This window comes from Calypte anna, chromosome 3 (genome assembly GCF_003957555.1).
Source record: "Calypte anna isolate BGI_N300 chromosome 3, bCalAnn1_v1.p, whole genome shotgun sequence".
NCBI classification, from domain to species: domain Eukaryota; kingdom Metazoa; phylum Chordata; class Aves; order Apodiformes; family Trochilidae; genus Calypte; species Calypte anna.
Window position 1 is genome coordinate 71,021,087 of NC_044246.1, and position 22,116 is coordinate 71,043,202.

The window sequence follows — 22,116 nt, forward strand, 5'->3', positions numbered from 1 at the left end:
CCAGCGGGGTACCCGGCCCGCCCGGAGCGGCGGGTTTGGGCTTGCATCCCATCCCCGCCTTGTGGAGGGGGGTGTCAGAGATGGAGGTTACTTTTCCCTATGGCTATGCTTTTCAAACAAACCCTCCTGTTGCTCGTGCGTTCTCCCTGGTTTTTATATCTGTTTATCGCTTGGGGGGTTCCCCCCCCCCAAACTCCTAGCTACATCTTTAAAAAACTGCTTTTAAAAACTGCTGGAGGGGAAACACTTTGATATTGGAATTGTCTAAATTGAAAATAAAAGCCTGGCGTAGAAAGGCAGAGGTTCCGTTTGTAGCAGAAATCGGGGTGTTTGTGAGTCCATTTCGAGCTGTAAGCGTTGCTTGGCTGTAGTTTTTTTGAAAAGTATTTGCTTAAGGTGTACGTTGTGAAGATGCCTTCAGTTCAACTGTGTTTAAAAACTCTGCAAAGCGAGATCCCTTAGGTGGTTCCACTGTGTAGATGCCCATACACTGCAGAGCTGATTTAGTGATTAAGGTGGTGTAGGACTGACAGTGGGATTCAATGATCTTCAAGGTCCTTTCTGACCATGATGATTCTATGAAGAGCTGACTTATGGGGTACCTGGGGTGCCTTGCAGTTGTCCGTTCTGGGCAGGGACATATAAAGATGCCCTTTGCAGCACCATCTTTTACATCTATCTGTTCAGTGTGATGGTGATGTCTTCATAGGGTTTGTTGAAGGCTTGGCAGAGCACCAAATGCTTGATGAGAGGTTGGGCTTGTGTTTAACCTCCTTTCTATACAGTGAGGTAAGCAGGTGCTCTGTTGGCTGGGCTGTGTTGGGGCTGTGGTAAGACAGGGAACAAAGAGATGAGATCACTTAGGGTGATCTGTGCTCAGTATTGAACTCCAGACTGAACACCAAATTTATATACACTATACATCTGGGTGATGTTTGTGGCTTGCAATTACTTTCTTTCCTGTCAATGTTTTGTTTTAAGATGCAATTTGAGCCCACACAGATACTATTCAGTTGGTAGAAGCAATTTTCTACCAAAAATTGTTCATATTTGCCATTCAGCTAAGTAACAGACCTGTTGCCAGCAATGAAACCTATCAATAAATTTAATTAGCACAATAAATTGTAAAGCTAATGATCGTATTTTTAAGCCAAATTGCATACGCTCTACCTAGAATTTAATTTCAAGAGTGTACTGAGTCAGGAAGCATTTTCAGCCTTTCACTGTATATAAGCCTTCCACATCTATGCTGTAATAATTAAACAGGGAAGACGTTGCTGTTACATTTCATGTGTGGCTTTTAATGGCACAAAGGTCCACTGCATGGACCACACTGGGCATTTGTTTTTAATTTGTCCACTTTTACTTTAAAGTGTGAGTGCTTCCCTTTTTATGCACACACCATAGCTACATGTTTCACGACACAAAGCTGGAGACATTCTGGGGAGAAACCCCAGCACAGCTGGACATCTTGTGGGTATTTTTTGCAGGGCAGTCCCTGGGCCAGAAGAGCTTCAATGCCACTTGGGTATTTCCCAGTCCCACACTGGGATCCAGCAAGGATCACCCAGGTGTTGTTTTTGGCTTTGCTAAGGCATGGTTATCACATGCTCCAAAGGCCAGGCTGGCATGAGACCACCTTTGACTTAAGATAGCTGAGATAGATGAAACGCTGTCCTTGCTGTGAAGGGTTGTCCTGGCTTTTAGGCACAGTTTTCCATCACTGCAGTTGTTCACATCTATGCCACAGATACAGCAGGTTTTGTAACCATTATAGCCTCTACCATTGTACTCCATGAACCCACCCTGCTCTCCCTGATAGATACGTCCCCCAGACATTTGCAGGGATCAGAAGGAGGCCATGCTCACCAGCACGCCAGACTGATGTTTCCCACAGCAGGGAAATGGGATAGCAGTGACAGTGAGGACTGAGACTTTGTACCTCCAAGCATCTATACTGAGATGCCTGGATTTATTTATTTTATACCCTCCAATTGTGGAGATGCTTCACAACCAGGAGGTGTGGAAGGCCAGTGGGGTATTGCCTATTGGGTGTTTTATTTTTTCCTTCCCAGCACACAACATTTCTCCATGCCCAGATCACAGCGACAGAATTTGTGCTTTCTCATGTATGCGTGTGCAGTAAATTAAACTCAAACTGAATGACCAATTTCCTTACAGCTGAAGCTCCATTAATTACTATGTGTAAATCACATTAGCTGAGATTAGGTTATAATGGCTGTAAAATAGACACTGTCCATGACAGGGTGGTGAGATTTGGAGGCCCAGGTGACCACCACTTTGGTTGCTTGAAATGGACAGCTGAAATGTGGTAGTTCTTGCTTTATTTTGCACCCAGCTGTTGGTTCACCCGGGTCACCCTGCTGTGCAAGTTCCTCCAAATCAATTCAGATGCAAGAGAGCCAGCTGCTCCCTTCATCCCACGCACAGCACCCGGGTGGCAGCTTCCCATCATGAGGCACTTTGAGAAACCTCATCTACACTTTAGCTTTTCTTAAACATCCTGTGGCAGAAGGGACTGCTGCATGCAGGTACTTCTTTCTAAAATTATGAGGATTTTCTCTTTGCTGTTAACTTCCTCACATAAGGTTTTATGTTGGTTGTATCTTTTTGTGGTTCCCTCCTGATGGCAATTTGTTAGTTGTATTTGGTCCTCTTTTTTTTTTTTTTTTTTTTTTTCCTTTCCTTCCTTCATTGCAATCTGGGCTGAACAGTTCATTCAGATGATTAAAACCTTTCCCATATTTAACATTCAAATTCACACTTAATATATAATGTATATATTAAAGTTACTAGTGATTCAAAATATGGAGACTTCTATGCACAGGCTCTTTGTTTCATAGTAAAAACTGCCTAAAAACATCTGGTCCACCTCTCAGCAAGCTTTCAAGACTTGGAGGTGATGAGACAGGGCAGCTGGAAGGGGCTATACCTCACAGTGGGGATGCATGTCACCTGCTTGTCCCACCCCATCTCCTCAGAGACCCTCTCCCCCTGGATCCCAAGGCAGGGTACCAGGCTGTTTTAGGGACATGAAGAACAGATCTGGCTTTGCCAGGCACACAGCAACAGACAGGATGCTGTGTTGAGCACTATGGAAGCAATGAGATAAACTGAGCATTACAGGCAAGAGAGGGATGGGTGGTGCAGGGTGCAGGGAGAGCATCTTCATTATGAGCTCAATAGAAGCAGAAGGCTTAAAAAGGAAATCATCAGGGTGAAAGCAACTTAGTTTCTCCAATCTGTTCCCTTCCTGCATCATTGATGCTGCAGCTATCCCTGCTCAGTGCACCTCTAACCTTTTCCTTTAGAAGGTCATTGCTGGAGATGCCTGGAGTGATGCCTGTGAGAGGTCCCCAGGGCTTCAGTACCAGGCAGCAGCCTCAGGTCAGCACGAGCTGCCCACACACTGCCCACGCAGCCCTGCCCAGCACAGCATCTTCTGCACACCCTGCTAAAAGCCAATTAAACCCAAAAATAGAGTGACACTGTTCAAACCCTGGCGTCTCATAAAAGGGAGGCATGGCCCTCTTGGTCAAAAGTGAGCTGGGGAGACTTGCAGGAATGACAGCAATTAATCACCACCCCGCTTTGAATTTTTATGGAAGTGCTCAGTGTTAAATATTACAATGCAGCAATGCAGAGGCTGACAGCAACCTTTGTAATCCAGGTCTCTGTGGATGCGAGGATGTAGACTAGGCAATAATAAAATAATTCAGGTTGGTAGACACAAGCAAGGCTTTTTGGTATGCACATCATGTTAGCCCCCAAAATGATGGAACTATCAAAAGAGCAGAGTAGAGAAAACATAAGGAAACCCCTAAAATCAAGCCTTTTACTTAAAAAAAAAATCACCACTACAATTAATTGATTTATTATAACCACCATATGACTTCTGAAGTTTAGCATGTGAACAATTAATCAGCTAGCTCAGACAACAACTGGGAAGTATGGGTTTTATTTGTTTAGGTTTTTCTTCTTTTCCTTTTTCCTGTTGGCAGTTATTCCACTGCTGGAAAGAAAATCTGTCCCATCTCTGGCACAGAGTGGAGGCCACTTGCCAAGGTTTATACTTCTTTTGCTAGGTCAACTAATTGCTCACCTGTGACATGATCTAACAAATCATTGCAGAGTTACATGTGGATGAAGGACAACAGAGTTCACATGACTTTGGGGTGCTCTGGGCTTCAGCTGTACTAAAGTATTTCCCCCTTCACTGGTAAAACAAAACCCAGACACAAATCATCCCTGGAAACTAAGAGAATGATGATATATGATGATGTGGTGACATATTTCTTATCTCTGATAATATTTTTTTTTTTGATGGCCAAGAGATGTGTCTGGTGTCTGTTTGTTAGGGCAGTGAATGTGTGTGTAGGTGCCACAGGTGCCCAGGTAGATGTGCAGCTGCATTTCCCTCTGGCAGCAGGACAGCCCTGCTCCCTGGGCTCTACTCAATGGCAATGTGCCCAGTAGCTGTGTTTTAGGGCTCTTCATGTCTCTCACAGCAATCACTCATCTCCCACGTGTTTATGGAGAGAAGTCTCTGTATTGATATCAGCTTGAGCATATGCATGGTGCGTCCTAGACAGAAATTGGCCTCTGCTGTCAGTGTTGGATGTGGCATTTTGATAGACTGACAGAAAAGGGATGCCTGTCCCATGTGTCCATCCATCACAGTTTTGGAAAATGGAGTACTGCATGTCCCTAAATCCACACTCATCACTGGAATACCCTCTTCCACGCAGCTCCCCCTTTTCTCTTCAGAGGAAATATCATAGAACAGAATCACAGAATCATTTTGGTGAAGATCATTGAGTCCAACCATTAGCTCAGCACTGCCAAGGCCAACACTAAGCCATGTCCCAAAGCACCATAGCTACATGTCTTTTAAATACCTTGAGGAATGGGGAGTCCACCACCTCCCTGGGCAGCCCATCCCAGTGCCTGACAACCCTTTAAGTAAAGAAATATTTCCTAATATCCAATCTAAACCTCCTTTGGCACAACTTGAGGCCATTTCCTCTTGTCCTATTACTTGTTACTCAGCCGAGGAGACCAACACCCACCTTGCTACAACCTCCTTTCAGGTAGCTGTAGAGAGCAATAAGGTCTCCCCTCAGCCTCCTTTTCTCTAGGCTCAACAACTCCAGCTTCCTCAGCCCCTCCTTGTAAACTTGTGCTCTAGAGCTGTGGTGTTTGAGCCGTGGGATCCCAAGTAGCATTCAACAGGCCCTAAATTGTACTAGGGTTTGGCTGCTGGAGAGGGTCTACCCCTCCCCAGTTGTACAAGCAGATGCCATCTGGGAAAGTTTCTTGACTGAGTTTGTATGCAAACAACACACAGCTCCCAACTGCTGATGGCTATCCAACTTCCTGGGTAATTAAAATCTATAAACTATGCTGGCATATGTAATTTAAAAAAAAAAATAGCTATGCTATAGTATGACTATGCATGCGTATTGACTAAAAATAGTACTTGCCAAGTGAAAAAAAAAAGGAGATAATTACAGCGAATTTGGATAGCGACTGATTTTATCTTTTCTATTGAATTAAGGAAGAGCAGTATGCAAACAACACGGCGTATGCAGAGACATCTATCTTTACTGCTCTTTTCCCTGTGCAGAAAAATCAGAGCTACTGGATTTGGACATTTGTATAAAACTTTACTGCATGAAACCGCTGTCAGTGGCTTTCTCTCTGGTGAGTTTATCTTGAGGGTGGCATCGGAGTCCTCCCCAGCCAGCGACCCTGGCAGGAGTCAGGAGGTGGCACCATTGCTCCTCCTCTGTTCCTCTTTGCTGTGCGAGCTCAGCCTGGGGAGGAGAAGCTTTCTGTGGGGCTGCTGGGGACCACCTGCGGTGGAAGCTTGTTTTTTTTCCCTCCTTGCTGTAGTCATTGATGTTTGGAGGCCAGATTTTTGGGGCTGAATCCCCGGCTGGGAATGGCTTTTTTGGCCTTCAGCCTCCTCGGGTGTGACAGGTCTCAGCCGGTGTCCCCACCCTGCCCAGCCTCTTTCAGCACGATTTCCTCCACGATTTCTGTGCTAAGACGCTCTCAGGAGCGCTGTGGGGGTTTTTTGAGGGATTTTTGTTTTTGTTTTGGTTTGGTTTTGGTTTGGTTTGGTTTTATGTGGGGTTTTTTTGATTTTTGTTTTTTTTTTGGGGGGGGGGGGGGTGAGAATAACATCTGCTTTTCTAGTGCCAGAGCTGTTTTCCAAAGCTGAGGGCAGAGAGGAGGATGCGATCGTGTCCTGATCTAGTGGGAAGTGTCCACAGGAGGGCACAGCATGCACTGCGGTGGCTGCTGAGGTGGGGGCTGCAGAGGATGTGGAGAGCCCCATTTGGGGTACCAAACATCCAGGCAACAGCTCTCTGATGTTGTCTTCTAGTCGCATCCCTGCAGCAAGCTCAGCAGCTCCAGCTTTGTGTCTGTAAGGCAGGGACCGACATGCAGGGAAGCAGAGGGTGGGCATCTGCACCACTGATAACGCTGAACTGGAGCAGACTGATGAAATCTGGTGATACCTGGTGGAGAAACAGGGTCTGCTGGCCAAAGTCTTCTGCCGCTGGGCTGGGAGCTGCCAGCTGCTGCTGGGCTATAGGTGTTTAATCGAGTGAGTGCCCAGGGAGGCCATGGGCTGGAAATGACTGTAAAACCTGCAAAGTAATACCAGTAGCAACCCCCCTCATCTGTTTATTTCTTCTTTTGTGTTGTTTGGTTTTTTTTCTTCTCCTTTTTTTTCTTTCTTTCTTTCTTTTTAAATTACTGCCCAGATCCGGTTATTTCCACTGATGAAAGTTGGGCTGTGTAAGCCAAGTTATATGAGAAAGATGCTCAAAGTAGGAAATGTTTAGATCACTGCTTATGTTTTCATTTAATTGAACTATTCATTGAATTTATTACTGTGCTATGATTTTATATTTGTTAAATTTGATGCCTTGTATTTGTCAAGTGATAACACTTCTCAGTTCACAATCCGTCACTACACAAAAGCCAAAACTTAGAGCTAAGATGCTGATGAATCAGTTCCTGGAAATTTCCCATAATCAGGAAAATCCCCACTTAGGAAACATGTTCTTTTACGAAAGGTACCCTAAACGTTGTTTAAATAATTTTGCTTTCCACAATGGTAAAAGGATGATTAACTTTGTCCCTGTAAAAGCAATGTGCAAGCCTCTGGGACTCTGGGAGTTTCTGTAAGATGTGCACCCAAATTGCACCCAAACTGCTGTCTCTGCCCCACAGGCATTGCTTCAAGGACCATCACCTTTCGTGCCACAATCTCTGCTCTGCTGCAAGGCCACCCCTGGGTCTGCCCTGGCTGTCCCGAGAGGGGCACAGTGCTGGTTATGCCTTGTGGCAATTACAGTACTTGAGGGGGGAGAGAAGGGGTGGGAATTACACTGGATGAATGAAAACTGTGTATTGTTGTGGTTCTTACAAGGAAAAAAAACAGTGTTCGTAATGTGTGGCACCTCACCAACAACAGTTCTGGTGTGCAAGGAGTTTCTAATTCAGCCTTTCAATGCCTCACACTTGTCAGGCACTTCTCATGGAATTAGCAGCAAAAAGTCACTCAAAAAGTAATCCTGGCTGCTCCTTCATCTTTCTGTAGAATGGGGTGCATCAGTCGCTGCCCATCTCAGCATTCCTGTAGCAAGCCCCTCTGCCCATCATATGCTGAGTTAGTGCTGAGTCTATGGCTGGGCCGTGCCATGCTCCTGCAGCGTGTCCCTTCTCCTGGGAACAGTCTCCAGAGATGCTGAATCAGGAGCCAGCGAGAGCTCTGCCAGCCATACAGTGATGTCTGCCAACTCAGAGACCCAAGGCTGGCACCAGGCCCCTCTGGGTCCCTCCCTTTGCCACTTCTCCCCCTTCACAGGAGGGTTTGCTGGGTCGCTTGCACCAAGGATGAAGTCTCCAGCTGCACCCAGGTGTTGAATGGTGAGGCTGTTATCCCAGAGGATGACATGCATAAGGCTGGAACTGGACCCAGAGGATGAAAGGAAGAGCAGGGCTCCTTTCCATGCACCCTACAGCTTTTCCCTATGCTGGTGCCAGACCCACCTCTACAAGGGATGTGGATGCTGCATCAGGGCAGCACCGTGCATCTACAGAGGCACTAGGTGCAGGTGGGGGACAGGAGCACAGCAGCCTTGCCAGTCCATCTCTGCCCTAGCAGACTGACATGCTCTAGGTCACAAAGCAGTCTCATTAGGAAATATTTGCAGGTAAGCAACTTAGTGTGGCATTACTGACATTAACACAAACTCCTTGTGCTGGGCCTAGAGGTGAATCACATTTTTGCATTGCTATTTTGCATCACTGATGACACTGGACAGACAGAGACAGCCTATGGCCAGACACTTCAGTCATATAAATTAGCATACCAAAAAAAAAGATCATATGTGCCAAGCACCTTAACCAAGGGGGATGAATAAGATTTCTTTGTTTCTTTGCTGCAGCAGGCTGCTTTAGTGTTCCAGGCTTCTGGTAATGGTTTATTGCACCTTATTTTACCTACCCACTTTAGGTGCCGGAATTTTTCGCAGGTACCTGGCCTTTTGGGTGCTATCACTCTCAGTTTTTTGGAGGAAACTCAGAAGAGAAGCGAGAAGATACGATTTCTGCAGCTCATAGGACTCTTCCTTTTATCACTAAGGATGCTGCATGACTTTATTGCTTTTCTGAGCTCTTTAACACAGCAATAAACGAGCCGTTAAAATATTTTAAAATCAATAAATGTAATAAAGAACCAAGCAAATTACAAAGCCACTCCTGATGTTTAGTGATTTGGGAAATAATCGTCCTCAAGCTGACAGTGAGTTGGGATGGGGAGGTGGCAGGGTGACCTTGTAGGAGCTGCTGTGCCAGGGGGTGGAGGAGGCAGAGCCGGTTTGGATCCTGTTCCAGTGTCTAAGAGGGCTGTGGGGTGTCCAGTGGGCACAGGATGCTCCAGGGGGTGTCTGAGTGAGATGGGAACCCATGGGAAGCCCTGCTATCCCTTGCCCATCCAGGCTGCTGCCAGGCTTTTATATGGAAGTTTGCCTTTGCCTCTGGCACAGGCTTCCTGGGCAAATTGCTGGCACGCATCAGGAAGTCTTGGTGGCTTTACTCAAATTTAGCAGTGTTCCTAAGGTGACATTCAGGGACAGGATGGGAAGGGGGTGTCTGATGGGTGGTCTGGGGCCCTGGGGATTGGGGGATTTCTTGCTTGCCCACCGGCTACCATCCCACTTTGCCCCCTCCACTGGAAGAGTGGGAAAGAGCCAGGATGCAAGTGGGGAGTGATAACAGCCAGAGATGGAGTCACAGCCCCTCTCACCCCTGTTTTCAAAGGCTCACACATCTAAATGACTTCTCAGCAGCTGTCCTCCCTGGAGACCCGCTTGCTTGAAAGATGATACCACTCTTGTAATTAAGGTAATTGTTTAAATTAATTCCCTTAAACCGGACCCCATCATAACTTAACCTCCTGTATCTATGCAAGCATGGCGGGGGTTGAAGAGGGTCGGGGCGGGTGTCACGAGATTAATTCAGCATCTGGAAAGATTTATAGGTGAAAATCTTGTTAAATTGAAATGCCTAATAAAGAAAGATGCAGGGAAAAAAATTGCACAGAGGGCACAACCTGGCCAGGCAGCTGCCCCAAAAGAGCTGCTGCTGCCACCCCTGTGCACTGGTGACTGATGGGATGAATGTCACCCCGAGAGCCAAGCACTTGCTCGTGGCAGAAAGAAGTGCCCCAAGCCTCCTCCCCCTCACACCCCTGCCACTTTGCTCATCTTCTGCCCAAATAGCAAGTAGGGCTGCATACTCTTAGCCTGTTCTGGGATATTCAATTTCCTTTTTCACTTACCCTGAATGCTTTCTGATTTAATGGAAGTCTGAAGGTAATTGAATGTAATTGTTTAAAGAACTGAATTGTTTTAAATTATTGGGTAATGCTTGAAATAAAATGACAGTCTGTGGGAGTTTATTAAGGTTGTTGGTGGATGGAGAGCAGTGAAGTGCTGTATGCCATCCCACCTGGTGCAGTGCTGCAGGGATGGGTGTGCTGAGGAACCAATACCAGGGGAGGAAGGATGGCATGAGATGTGGATGCTGCATGCTCCTGCATGGGTGGCCAGCTCCAGGATGCTCATCCCTCACTGTAAAAGCCCAGACCATGGCCAGGTAGGTACTTGGTCCAAAATGACATGGCAGGTCCAGGAGATGGTTGGTCAGGCCCTCTTTGAGGGCATTTCAGGGGTGACAGAGATTACCCTGGGCATCAGGGCTGTTCTGTACCTGTTGCCCATATCCATGTGGATGGTGATGGGCACCCATGACCCCAACTAGTGTCACTAGCAAGCAGGTGCCCACAGCAGATAAGGGGCAGGGTTTTGGTGTGGCTGCTAGAATTTCAGATGTGGCTTTGGGTGGCTAAGGTAAAACTTTTATCCATGACACAGAAACATACTTAGCTAGTCTGGAAGCAGGCAAGAAAAGCCCTTGCATGAAGGAAATCAGGCAAGCCAGGGACTAATCCAGCAATGAGAAAGTCATGTCCAAACCCTGGGCATTGGGTTGCCTCCTGCCTGGTCATTACAGACCTGCCCCCCACCCCTCCCTGTGCCACAGCCAGCCCCAAATACTTCACCCCCATCTCTGGGGTCTGTTCAGAAGAGGTTATGAGAACAAGCACCAAAGTGAAGGGCTGAAAAAGGACCAGCACAAAATAGGTGAAAGACCAATACCAGGACCCTGGTTAAAAGAGCACAAAGGGGGGTGGAGGACACAGTGAAAATGAAAATATTTATTTAAAAAAAAAATAATTGGAGATTGATGGGGACCCATGGCTCAAATAGCTGGGGCAAACCTTACCCTCGTCCCTACCTCTGGCTCATCTCCCTTTGTTCCTCATCCCCATCTTGTTGTATCCAAGTTCTGGAAATGACTCTTGCATTTGACTTCACACCAGATGTAAATGCTTCAAACCATTCCCCTGATGCTATCTCACCCCTTCTAGCTTTTGGCTGTAAGTTAAGCTGCCCTACAGACCGGCTGTATATTTTAAAGCAAAATTCCAGACCCTTTAAATTAAACTTTAAATTCGAGGCTGTAAAATAAACCCTGCAAGGAGCACAGTCCGAAGAACTCTGCAATCCTTCAGTGAGCAAAACATGCTCCCAGAGCAAGGGGGATTTGGTTTGTCTGAGGCCTGCAAAATTACACAGGGCATTGACAACAGCAGCAATGAAAAAGAAAAGAATTCCAATCCCTCCCCCAACACTTTGCTCATGCTGTATTGTATAAATACATTTGTTTTCTGTGTGTGAGAGGCAACAGTTGATGCCTCGGAGCTGTGCCCACCTGTGTTAGGTGACACTGGTACCGTGGTGTGACACAACAGCAGCACTGGGTGTGACAAACTAGAGCAACAATGCATCTGCTTGAGGTGATGTGAAATGACAGGAATGGACACGACTCATGCTTGAAATTTTAAACAAGGCTTATAAGAAAAGACAGGCTTTTTAAAAGATCCTACAATGATTTTTCTTAATCACTAATATTTTTCCTCCTGTATCTTACCAGGAACTTAAAATGAGTTTGCACAGGGCTCTAGTTCCCTCTTCTCCCCATTTTATTCTGGGATGGGAATCCATGAGTGCTGGCCCACTGATTTTGATTTTGTCACACACACAAAAAAAAAAAAAAAGGTGAGAAAGAGGAGAAAAGGGGGATTAGGGGATTACAGGACTTTTCCAGGATGAATTCTGGGCTGAGGAGTGTTTGTGTATTTCCTTGACCAGTGTGTTTGCAAGTACCATGGGTTTCATATACTAGCAGTGGAAGACTTAGAAAACACTTGTTCCAATTCTGTGCAGCTAAGACATTTTTTCATACACCTACAATGTCTGTCAAGTTTACAGTAATGCAAGCAAAATTTTGTCTCGCCATAAATACTGAGTAACAATATTTGTGAGCATGTGAAGTGGGCAGTGGGGAGCTGTGCAACACTGACAAACAACTATGACAAAGCCCTTTGCTGGGGTAATTTGATGTAGCACAGTCAATGGAGGGCGGCAGGATTATTATGGTCATTATTTATTGTATGTATTGCAGATTTTTTTTTTAATTTTTTTTGTGCTGTGCTAAATAAGGGAAGACCTGATGCCTTCTGTCATCAGGGACTGGAAATGCAGTAAAAAGCCCTGATGCCATGGCGTGGCTGTGATAACTGATATTTCTGCAAATTACAGACATCATCGCCTGGCCATACCTGTAATATTTCCACGCTGCCAACTCAGTGTGCTGGTGTACAGGTGCATGTGTGTGTTTGTAAGCAACACTGCACATGCACATGTAGTCTCACTGTGTCAGAAAGACCCCAAACACAATTCCCCTGGTTTCCATGTAAATCACCCAAATTAAAGTGACTGGTCCTTCCTGTCTGTGGCATCACATAAGCTCAGCATCGGGCCAGGCAGGCTGCTGCAGGAGCGGGACAAAGGGCTGATGCTACAGTCCGGTTTCCATGGCAACAGAGGAGGGGTAGTGAAAACCAGAAATGTTGCAAACACCCCTTCTGCTCGCCTCAGCCCCATGCCCGGTATTGCAAAAGACACTGCTATTTGGTGCAAATAAATAAAATAAAAATAAAAATAATTTTTTTAAAAAAGGAATCCAAATGACTTTACCTTTCAGCTTGTAGAATTTCTGAAATCAAAAGACACGGCAGGTTTTTTAATTCAGTGTAGCTGCGGAGAGAAAGGAAACACGACGCACAGGCCTCGTTTTCTGCGTGTAAAATGTGTGTGTTCTTTAAAAGGCAGTGGTTGGCTGCTTTTCCGGACATGATGTGGTTGAAGCTGTCATCATAATGGAAATTCATTGCTGTAGCTATGGTAAATCGAGTTTTCTGCCTGTGCTGAATGCATTAGTCTAATGAGATGTTTGCAGCTGGAGAGCTGAGCTGCTGGAGACTTACAGTGTGCTAAGAGACAACGAGAAGATGCCTTTTGCCGGGGTCTGTGTGACTGAGCTGAAAGTCCTCTGCCCTTTCGGTCTCAGTGCCCAGGCTCTCTAAAGGCACTGCTCAGTGTTGTAACCCATGCGATAGGTAAGGGGAAAGCATGCTTCTTCTTCTCTGCCTGGTGTTTGTCATTGAGCCTTGCTGGAGCAGTTCTCATTCTGCAGGGCTGCACCGTAACTTTGCAGCTCCTCAGCTGGGGACTCGCTGCACCAAAGCATCCCCCTCACTCAGCCCTGGCAGCAGTTTGTGTGAGGAGAGGGGCAGCAGATCTGACACTGCTGCTGGACGGTGCCACGCAGCATCCTATCTGTGTGTTTATGTCTGTGTGTTTGTCTGTCTGTGTGTCTGTCTCTGTGCACTAGTTGACTTAAGACTTCTGACCACAGAGCACTCTGCATGCAGAGCAGCTTCAGGCTGCTTTCCCAAACCTGAATCCAAGCAGGTTTTTTGTGGTTTTGGTTTTTTCTTCTTCTTTTTTCTTTTCTTTTTTTTTTTTTTCCTGCCAGGTAAATGCCTCTTCCATTTTATAAGCAACTTATATTACAACAGACATAGCAGGCAGTAATTATATCAATATAGTTCATAGAGAAATGAGTTTGATTATAATCTCCTCAGATCTTCAAACCAGATACTAAGTTGAATTATTTTTTTCCTTAACAGAAAACCGAAGGGAGTGATGCTGCCTTTTTTCTTTCCTTTGAGACTAAGAGGCATTTAGCTTACGAGAGATGCCGAGGAGCACACTTCAGCAGAGTTGTTTATGTTCATCTTACAGGTGTTTTGAAGGCAGCTTCGAGAGAGGACAGAGCAGGGGGATGAGGTGCATGCGAGCACCCGGATAGCCCTGCCAGTCCCCCCGCAGCTCCCCAAGCCTCCATCACCTCCCCAGCCTGCAGCCCACCGCTTGCTGACAGAGGGTGAAGCCCAGCGTGGTTCCGTGAGTAACTCAGCCTTTGAGATCCGGGTGCTGTTCCCCTTTCCATAGCTGGTGAAGAGCTGTGAGTGCTGGTTTCTTTGCCTGGGGTTCATTTGGCAGCAGAGATCTGGCAGGAAGGAGTTGGTTTTGGTTTTGGTGCATGCAAGGCTTGTAGCAGGGGTACCAAGTTAATCTGGTGAGCTGCAGAGGGAAAGTTGTTGGAATTCTCTGAATTAATGTTTAATCCTGGGTTTGTTCCCAGAGGCTGCTGAAATCACTTTGCTCAAGGATGGACCAAGGGATTTTCAAACTGCACAAATGCAGAATGGGAAGCATAAAGCACATAAACGGGGGCTAAGTACCAAATATTTGGAAAATGGGGGGATATTGTTGTTTGTGGGAGCAGGGCTGGAGTCTAAAAAGTGTCTCTCTGCTACAGGAGTACATAGAGCATCCTTCACCACTCTGTGCTGCCAGCTAAGCATACCAGGCTCAATCAGCTGGTGGTGTAAATCAGCACAGCTTCCTTGGCTCCAGCCTCACCTGACACCAGCTGAGGATAGGGCTTGGAGACTGCAAGTTCAGGTTTTGTGATTTTATTTAGATGAGGTGTCTCCCAGTCTTTCCCAGCTGCAGGTGACTTAATATTTTAACTCAGAGGGCACACTGATTTTCCCAATAAGGCAGAAACCCCCTGCCTCATCATAAAAGTTGCTTAGATTATGTGTGTGTTCTTCAGATCAGAAAGGCTGGCAGAGGCTTGAGCTTTTTAATGGTGCAGTGTGGAAGAGGAACAGAAAAAAATATCTAATAGAAATAGTATGTGTGCTAAATTAGCTCAGAAACTTTGAAGGGTGGATAATTGAGAGCACTGATAAATGCTTGCTAATGTAGCACACTAACTCTGTTGTTTTGTTTATCAGAAATTCTTAACTCAAGTGCTTTCCTATCTTTTGTGGTAAAGAGAGGGTAGGAAGAGGCAAGATTCTTTCTTGAGCAATCAGTGTCTTGCCCTGAGGTTTCTTACCTGCTGGGAACACATGACTGTACAGGTGCTTAATGGTGGCTGCAGAACCTAGCAAGAAGAAATTGCAGTAGGATGAATTTCCCTAAACCATTCCCTTGGCTCTGTGCTTGACATAATAATTTGGGGCTTATTTGATACATCTTAGAAAGAAAAAAAGATTAAAAGAGAAACACCATGGAGCACCCCATCATGGTATGTGGGTGACACCCTGAGCTTCAAGAGGCTGAGATGTAAACTGACAGAGGTGTCTCTCTGATGCCTTTAAATTTACTAAAAAAAAAAAAAAAAAAAAAAAAAAAGGAAAATCAAGTTAGGGCACAGATTAGATTGTAGGGTGAAGTAAGAGTGTGGGGTGGTTTGCAACTCACAGGATGGGAATAAGAGCCAGGAAAGCCCTGACACCGAGGCAAGTGAATAAAAGGCATAAAAGCATGGCTCAGGTAAGGAAGACCTTCAGGAAATAGTTCATGAGAGTAAGATAGCAATGATTTCTGTTAAAAATTTAACAAAGCAAATGTTGATTTTTGATAACACTAAAATCAGCAAAATCCTATTCAAAGCGTTCACTTTCATAAAATACACACCATGGCATCATAGTGTTTTTTTAAACAAAAACATAACGATGAGGGAAAACACCCCAGTTCCTAAAATCCTGTCCTACTTCTTTCCCTGTAGCTTTAAAATGGTGCAAAGGAGAAGGCAATTTTATTTGCATGAAACACTTCCAGATGAGTTCTCCAGCTGACCATTAAGGGCAGATACAGTATTTACCAATGACAGTCATCACTGGGCTCTTCATGGTGAGAATGAACAATAATTGGTTTACTTATGCAAAAAAAAGCAAATAATCCAGGCCCACCTTAAAGGGAGAAATGTATTACATGTATTAATTCTGTCATAACAAGTTTCCTGTGAAAAGGAAGCAAAATTCTCTCCTTATTTTGCTGTATATTAAAAAACCCTAATTAAAAATTGTTTGTCTGGGGATTACAGACTGCTCTGCCAAACAGAAGCACGATATCTGGGTGAATTAAAGCTACTGGCTACATTTGCTATTGACTAATAAAATTGAAACTAATTTATAATCTAAGGTAACATCTTTGAACCAAGTTTTTCTGTTGATGAGAATGAAGAAATTGACAAAAGAAAGGTTGATATGTAGTGAAGGTGGGGCTAAAATTTACTAATTAAAGATATAAACTTCTGATATTTTTTTTTTAATAAAGCCTTATAAAGATGAGGAAACTGTAAGTCGTTCACTAAGATTGACTGCTCCCTTTAGGAACTAGTGTAAATTTGGTCTGTCTAAAGAATTGCCCAGAGAGAGTCTGGATATGTAATTATGTTCTGCTGAAGGATGAATAATTCCTCTTGAAATGAACAGTTTGCTGTTACCCTGCAGTTTATCCTGACCCCACCTTTAAAGGTGATTCTCATCATACAGGAGAAATGGTGCTATAAATGCCAGCCTTTTGCTCCCTGCCTGTTTGAGTTTGCTGCTCTGTTCAGTTTGGGAGTGGGATGCAAAGGACAGGGTTTTCCTTCCACCCCTGGTCAGCTGTGGGGCCAGGAATATGCCTCTGGTTTCTTGCTCCTCTTACCTGACACGTGTGGGGATGCCAGAATGCTCTTGGCATTTGAAATGTCAGACTGACAGCAGCACACACGGGGCCAGCTGCTGCTCTTGTTGCTTCAGGTATTTTCATATAGCCGGGGCTCCCAGGAGTATTCCCTGGCATTTTCTTGATTTGTGACAGGTGTGACTAAAACTCAGCCTTCAGGGTTGTGCCCGAAATTGCTCCAGGTGCTCTTTGGTTGTCATACTCCTCGCAGAGGGCCTGCTCCCTCCTGCATGCTGGTGGCACACATGGACCCTGGGCACCCATTTGGCACAGAACAGGGGAAAGCCCAAGGTCTCCCTCTTCCATTGAACCTCCCCTGGCAGGAGGGTACCATACACCTCCATGCCCTTACTCTGCAGCTCCCAGGTCCTAGCCTGGGCAGCTGGCTCACCAGTACAGACACACTTTTCTCCACATTTGTAACTGGTACTGCATCCAAAGCAGTGCCTGGGTCTGTGTGCAAGCTCCCACCTCAGTATAGGGTGCTGGGGAGTAGCAGCAACTCAGCTCCTGGAGCTCTGCTATCTCCTCTGCACTCCTTGCCTCCCCAGAGAGAGATGTAGAGGATTAATCTCATGGGATGTGCAGTGCTAGGAGGTTCCACACAGGATCATCCATAATGCACTTTGATAGGACAAGGGGGACTGCTTTTAAGCTGGAAGAGGGTAGATTTAGATTAAATATTTGGAAGGAATTCTTCACTGTGAAGGTGGTGAGACACTGGCACAGGCTGCTCAGAGAAGTCCTGGATGTCCCCTCCCTGGAAGTGTTCAACACTGAGGAGAAGGACTTGGGGGTGATGGTGGACCAGAAGCTTAACAGAAGCCTTCAATGTGCACTTGTAGCTCAGAAAGCCAGCTGGGTCTTGGGCTGTATCCAAAGAAGCATAGGCAGACAGTTGAGGGAGAGAATTCTCCCCCTCTACTCTGCTCTTGTGAGACCCCACCTGGAGTACTGTGTCCAGTTCTGGAGTCCCCAGCATCAGAAGGACATAGAGCTCCTGGAATGTGTCCAGAGGAGAGACACTAAAATGATCAGAGGGCTGGAGCACCTCCCCTGTGAAGACAGGCTGAGCAAGATGAAGCTGTTCAACCTGGAGAAAAAGAGGCTCTGAGCTGACCCTATAGCAGCCTTCCAATATCTGAAGGGGGCCTGCAGGAAAGCTGGGGTAGGGCTTTTTGCACTGGTGTGTAGTGAGAGGACAAGGGTAAATTGTTTAAAACTTGAAGAGGGGAGATTTAGGTTTGACATTAGGAAGAAATTCTTCAATTTGAGGGTGGTGAGACACTAGCACAGGCTGCCTGAGGACAAGTTGCCCCCTCCCTGGAAGTGTTCAAGGCCAGGCTGGAGGGGGCTTTGAGCAGCCTAGTCTAATGGGAGGTGTCCCTAACCATGCAGGGGGGTTGGAAATAGGTGATCTTTGTGGTCCCTTCCAACTCAAACCATTCTATGCTTTTATGATCTCAAGCAGCATAAGTAACTTGTAAAAAATCAGCTATATTTATCTTTGAAATGTTTCTTGGACATAAGCAGCATGTGTGCACATACCTTTTGTCAAGAAACCAGACTATGAGAAGTGCTCCACCTTTCTGTTTCATAAACACCTTTTTCTGATGCTTCCCTCCATTTCTCCTTGCTTCTCTTTTTGTGTCAACAAGATGAAGGAGTTACCACAAAATGTGGCATGGTTTACTTGGTGGGAAGTGCAGGAAAGGTGTGAGATTCTTTCTTCTTTCACCCCACCCTCCTGCAGGTGTCATGCATCTGAGTTTTCAATATAGAGGCTAATCATCAGTGCTTTGTCTTTCAAAACTTATTTGTATTTAATGACAGGTGAGGCCATGCTGTTCCCACACCCCGGGCCTTGCAAGGCAGCCTCCCAAAAGCCAGTTTCCCTGCAGCTGGCAGGACTCTCTGGGGGCTGCAGTGAACCTTTCCTACAAGGAAAGTCCTCCCAAAACAGGTCCCTGGAGAGAGATGCTGCCCTGAGATGTCTCCAGGCCAGGCAGGCTGACTTGAAGGCAGCTGTGTTCCAGGACATCTTGGTGGCAGTGGGCATTATTTCCCCTCCTGCTAGCAGGAGGAAGCCACCACATCCCCATCATGTAGGAGAAGCTCCTTGGTGACCTGAACACCTCTAAGCAGCATCAGCCCCCAGGGATTTTTTTCTGCCTGCCTGCCAGGAAGGACACCACAGACAGGTAAGCTCTTAACCTAAGACCTTGTGACAGGGACAGATTTATTGAAAAGTATGAGTGTTGTCATTCTGAGAGGCTACAGCAGTTATTGAGGTTCTCTATAAACTCATGGTCAGAGGGAATGTGTTGCTCAAACACTGCAAGTCTATCAAAACAGGAGAGAGGAAATCTGGGAGCATGGCACCATCCTTGGTCCCATTTACTGGGTGCTGGGGCTGTTCTTAAGAGGCAGCTGAGGGGCACAACAAAACCAGGAGAGGTGCAAGCAGTTTTGAGGTGGGGGGGCTATTTATAGATTTGGGGTGTAAAACTATTTGATTTTTCCAAAGTATGTGTTGGATGTTTGCAGCCATCTGTACCTGCAGGAGCTGTGGGGAGAGAAATGTGTCTCGGAGGGGAAAGCAAAGATTCACAAAGGGACTTCAAACATGGCTGGAGAGAGTATTTGGACAGAGGAGGTTTTGAAAGTAGTAGTCACTGAAGAGGGGCAAGGGGAACTCTGGGGTCTTAACTGAGGGCAAACCCAAAGGGAAACATTACAAGAGGGGATTCCTCACTAAGGACAGAGATTACTTGGGGTTTTTTTTGTCCCTGCTACCATTTTTGTCTGGGGCTGAGCTGCCTCCAGGCCTGGCCATCCCATGCTACCCTGCCAGGAAGCCATGCAAGCATGGCAGCCAGGCTGCCTTCTCCATCTTGACTCAAAGCTGGCTCTGTGCACCCCCACTGCTGTGTCCTCAAGCCAGGACAGATATACCAGCCCAGAGTTGACACAGGAAAGCTGGAAAGACTATAGAAGAGCTCCACAGCATTCAACAGGGAGGCAGCCTGACAAAGTGCTGGGGATTCTAATGATGGGCAAGGCCCTTTTAATCCACATGTCTATATATTTCTGTGAGCATGTATGTGCATAGGAACCACCCTGCTGAACTGTGTGGTAGAGAATTTGTCATTGATTTCCATCTGGAAGAATAAACAACTGAACCAGTGTTATCTCATTTGTTACCACTAGGAAGAAATGTCTCATGGAGGACACATTCATTTGGCATGGCACCTAAAAAATCCTACACTGAGAACTGAAGGAGAACTTCAGTAATACTGTCTCTTATGAATTTTTAAGGTTTATTTACCATAGAAGACATCTTTCCCCTGCCACAGAAAAGCTCAGAACTGGTGAGGGCTCTTGTCTTGCAAATGTCTAGTGAAGTTTAACAAGACAGCAATCTATGTGAAGAAATGGCACAAAAGCTCTCCCTCCCCTGCCCCGTGCCAGGTGCCATGAGAAGAAGTGCTCACAGTTTGGTGCTAGAAAAAGAGGGAGTTGCAGTGGGTGTCCCATCTCTTCAAGGTGAGCACATGGGTATGGTACAGGACCCTGCTCTGTCGCAGGGTGACAGGAGAGACTCCAGTATCACCAGCAGAGATCAGCAGTGCAAAAAATAGAGCTTTGGTGTAGATGTGCAGTAGACACACACATAGAGTGTAGAAATAAGAAGAAGAGATGCTGCTTTTGAAAAACTGTTTATGGTCATTATTTATGTATGTGAGGAGACTCAGTACCCTTTTCCCTGTTGCCTTAAAAAAATGTTTATAGCATTTACCTCCTGATTTCATCTGGCAGCCTCCATCTATTTCCCTATAAACGATGAATGAGAGATGTGCTTAGTAACTGTCTCTTATGGCTCAGTAAATACTTGAATTTATTTGCATATTAAGTCGGCCAGGTTTATATTGTGCTCAGTGAATGCAGCAACATGAAATACTACACAGAGGAGGCTAGTCGGCCATTAATGTGCCGAGGATTTATGTGAATGACTCCCTTTAACATTAATGGAAGTTATTTACACAAATCACCTTCCATTTGGGGAATAGACCATAATGTATGTAAATACATATTACTCACTGCCGTTCAGTTATTCAAAAGGATGCCTAGCAATCTGAAACACCATTCTGATGCTGATATTCCGTAAGCTTTCCTTAAAATGCGGGATGGAAGAGTGCTGCTCGTGTAGGGAGCTGTGTCACATCTGAGCTGGCACGCACTCAGGGGTGGCTGAAGTCCCTCAGGATGCAGAGGGGCACAGAGGAGAAAAATTTTGCAGGGCTGAGTCCTTGCTGGGGCAGTGTCCTGGCTGGGAGTGGGAGCAGCTCTGCTAGGTGGGAGGCAAGAGCTGGGGAAAATGGGCTTCTCTGTCGCTCCTGGTGCAGCTGGGAGAGGCATTTCCTGCATCCCACCTGAAGGCTTTCAGGAAGGGGTCCCAGAGACCCTTCTGGTTTCATAGGGCTTGGCCCTCCTGCCATTTACTCTCTTGTCCAGGAGGCTGTGTTTGTGCAAGTCAGTGGCTGGGCTCTACACGTGCATGGGGAATATTAAGTCTCCTTTCCCCAGACCAAAATGACATCCCCCCCTCACTGCCAGGAGCATTGCTGCTGGCTGCCTGCCTGCAGCCCCTGGGGGCCACTTGACTGCCCTTGCCTGGCTACTGAGGCTGCAGGCTCAGACAAGGTCTGCTGTAGGGAGAAACCTGCTTTGCTCTCCCCCCACATGTCTATTTTTGCTTCTCCCATCTGAGCAAAAGACAGGGGTGAGTGCAAGTCCTGGTGTACCTTCAGCTGGGCTCAAAACCCTTTGCAAAACCAGGGTCTGTGGTAAGGGCTGAAGTCAGGTGCACTCAGCCTGTCTTGGGTGAGAGTTTTTTTGTCACCGACCTGCCACTCAGTTCTGCTCCGTTCCCAGCAGAGTGGCTGAGCTGAGCAGAGCATATATTTGCTTCATTTATTTGCAACTGTGTGCCTGGTTTTGAGCTGAGCACTGGGGCTTCTCTCTGGCTTCCCAGCGATGCCAAGGTGAAGGGGGGTGGCTTTGACTGACTTTCACAATGAATGTTAGAGGGAACCCATGATGCTGAAACTGAAAATCCACAAGTACAAGTGAGGTGGAGCCACACTGTCTCTAAGAGAGACAATCCTACCCTTTCTACAGCTGCCTGGGTCCAGGCTGTCACTTTACTTGCATGGGTTCATGTATTGCTGTGGGGCCAGAACAGGAAACCCTGCCCTTGGCTTGCTGGTGAGAGCTGGGACTGGGACTGGCACTGGGACTGGACTGGGTGGCCAAACCTCGGCTGTAGTTGCTGTCCCTTTGGCTATCTCTGCTTCAGGCGAACAGTGAGGTAAAAAAGATGCTCCTTCCTTTTTAGCCATGCTCTCCTCCCAGCCAGCCCCCCCTGTACAGCACAGAGCATTTTCTTTTTCCTGTTGGCCAGAGGAGACAGTAGCCAGGTAAGTGCACAAAGAAAACCTCGTGGTGA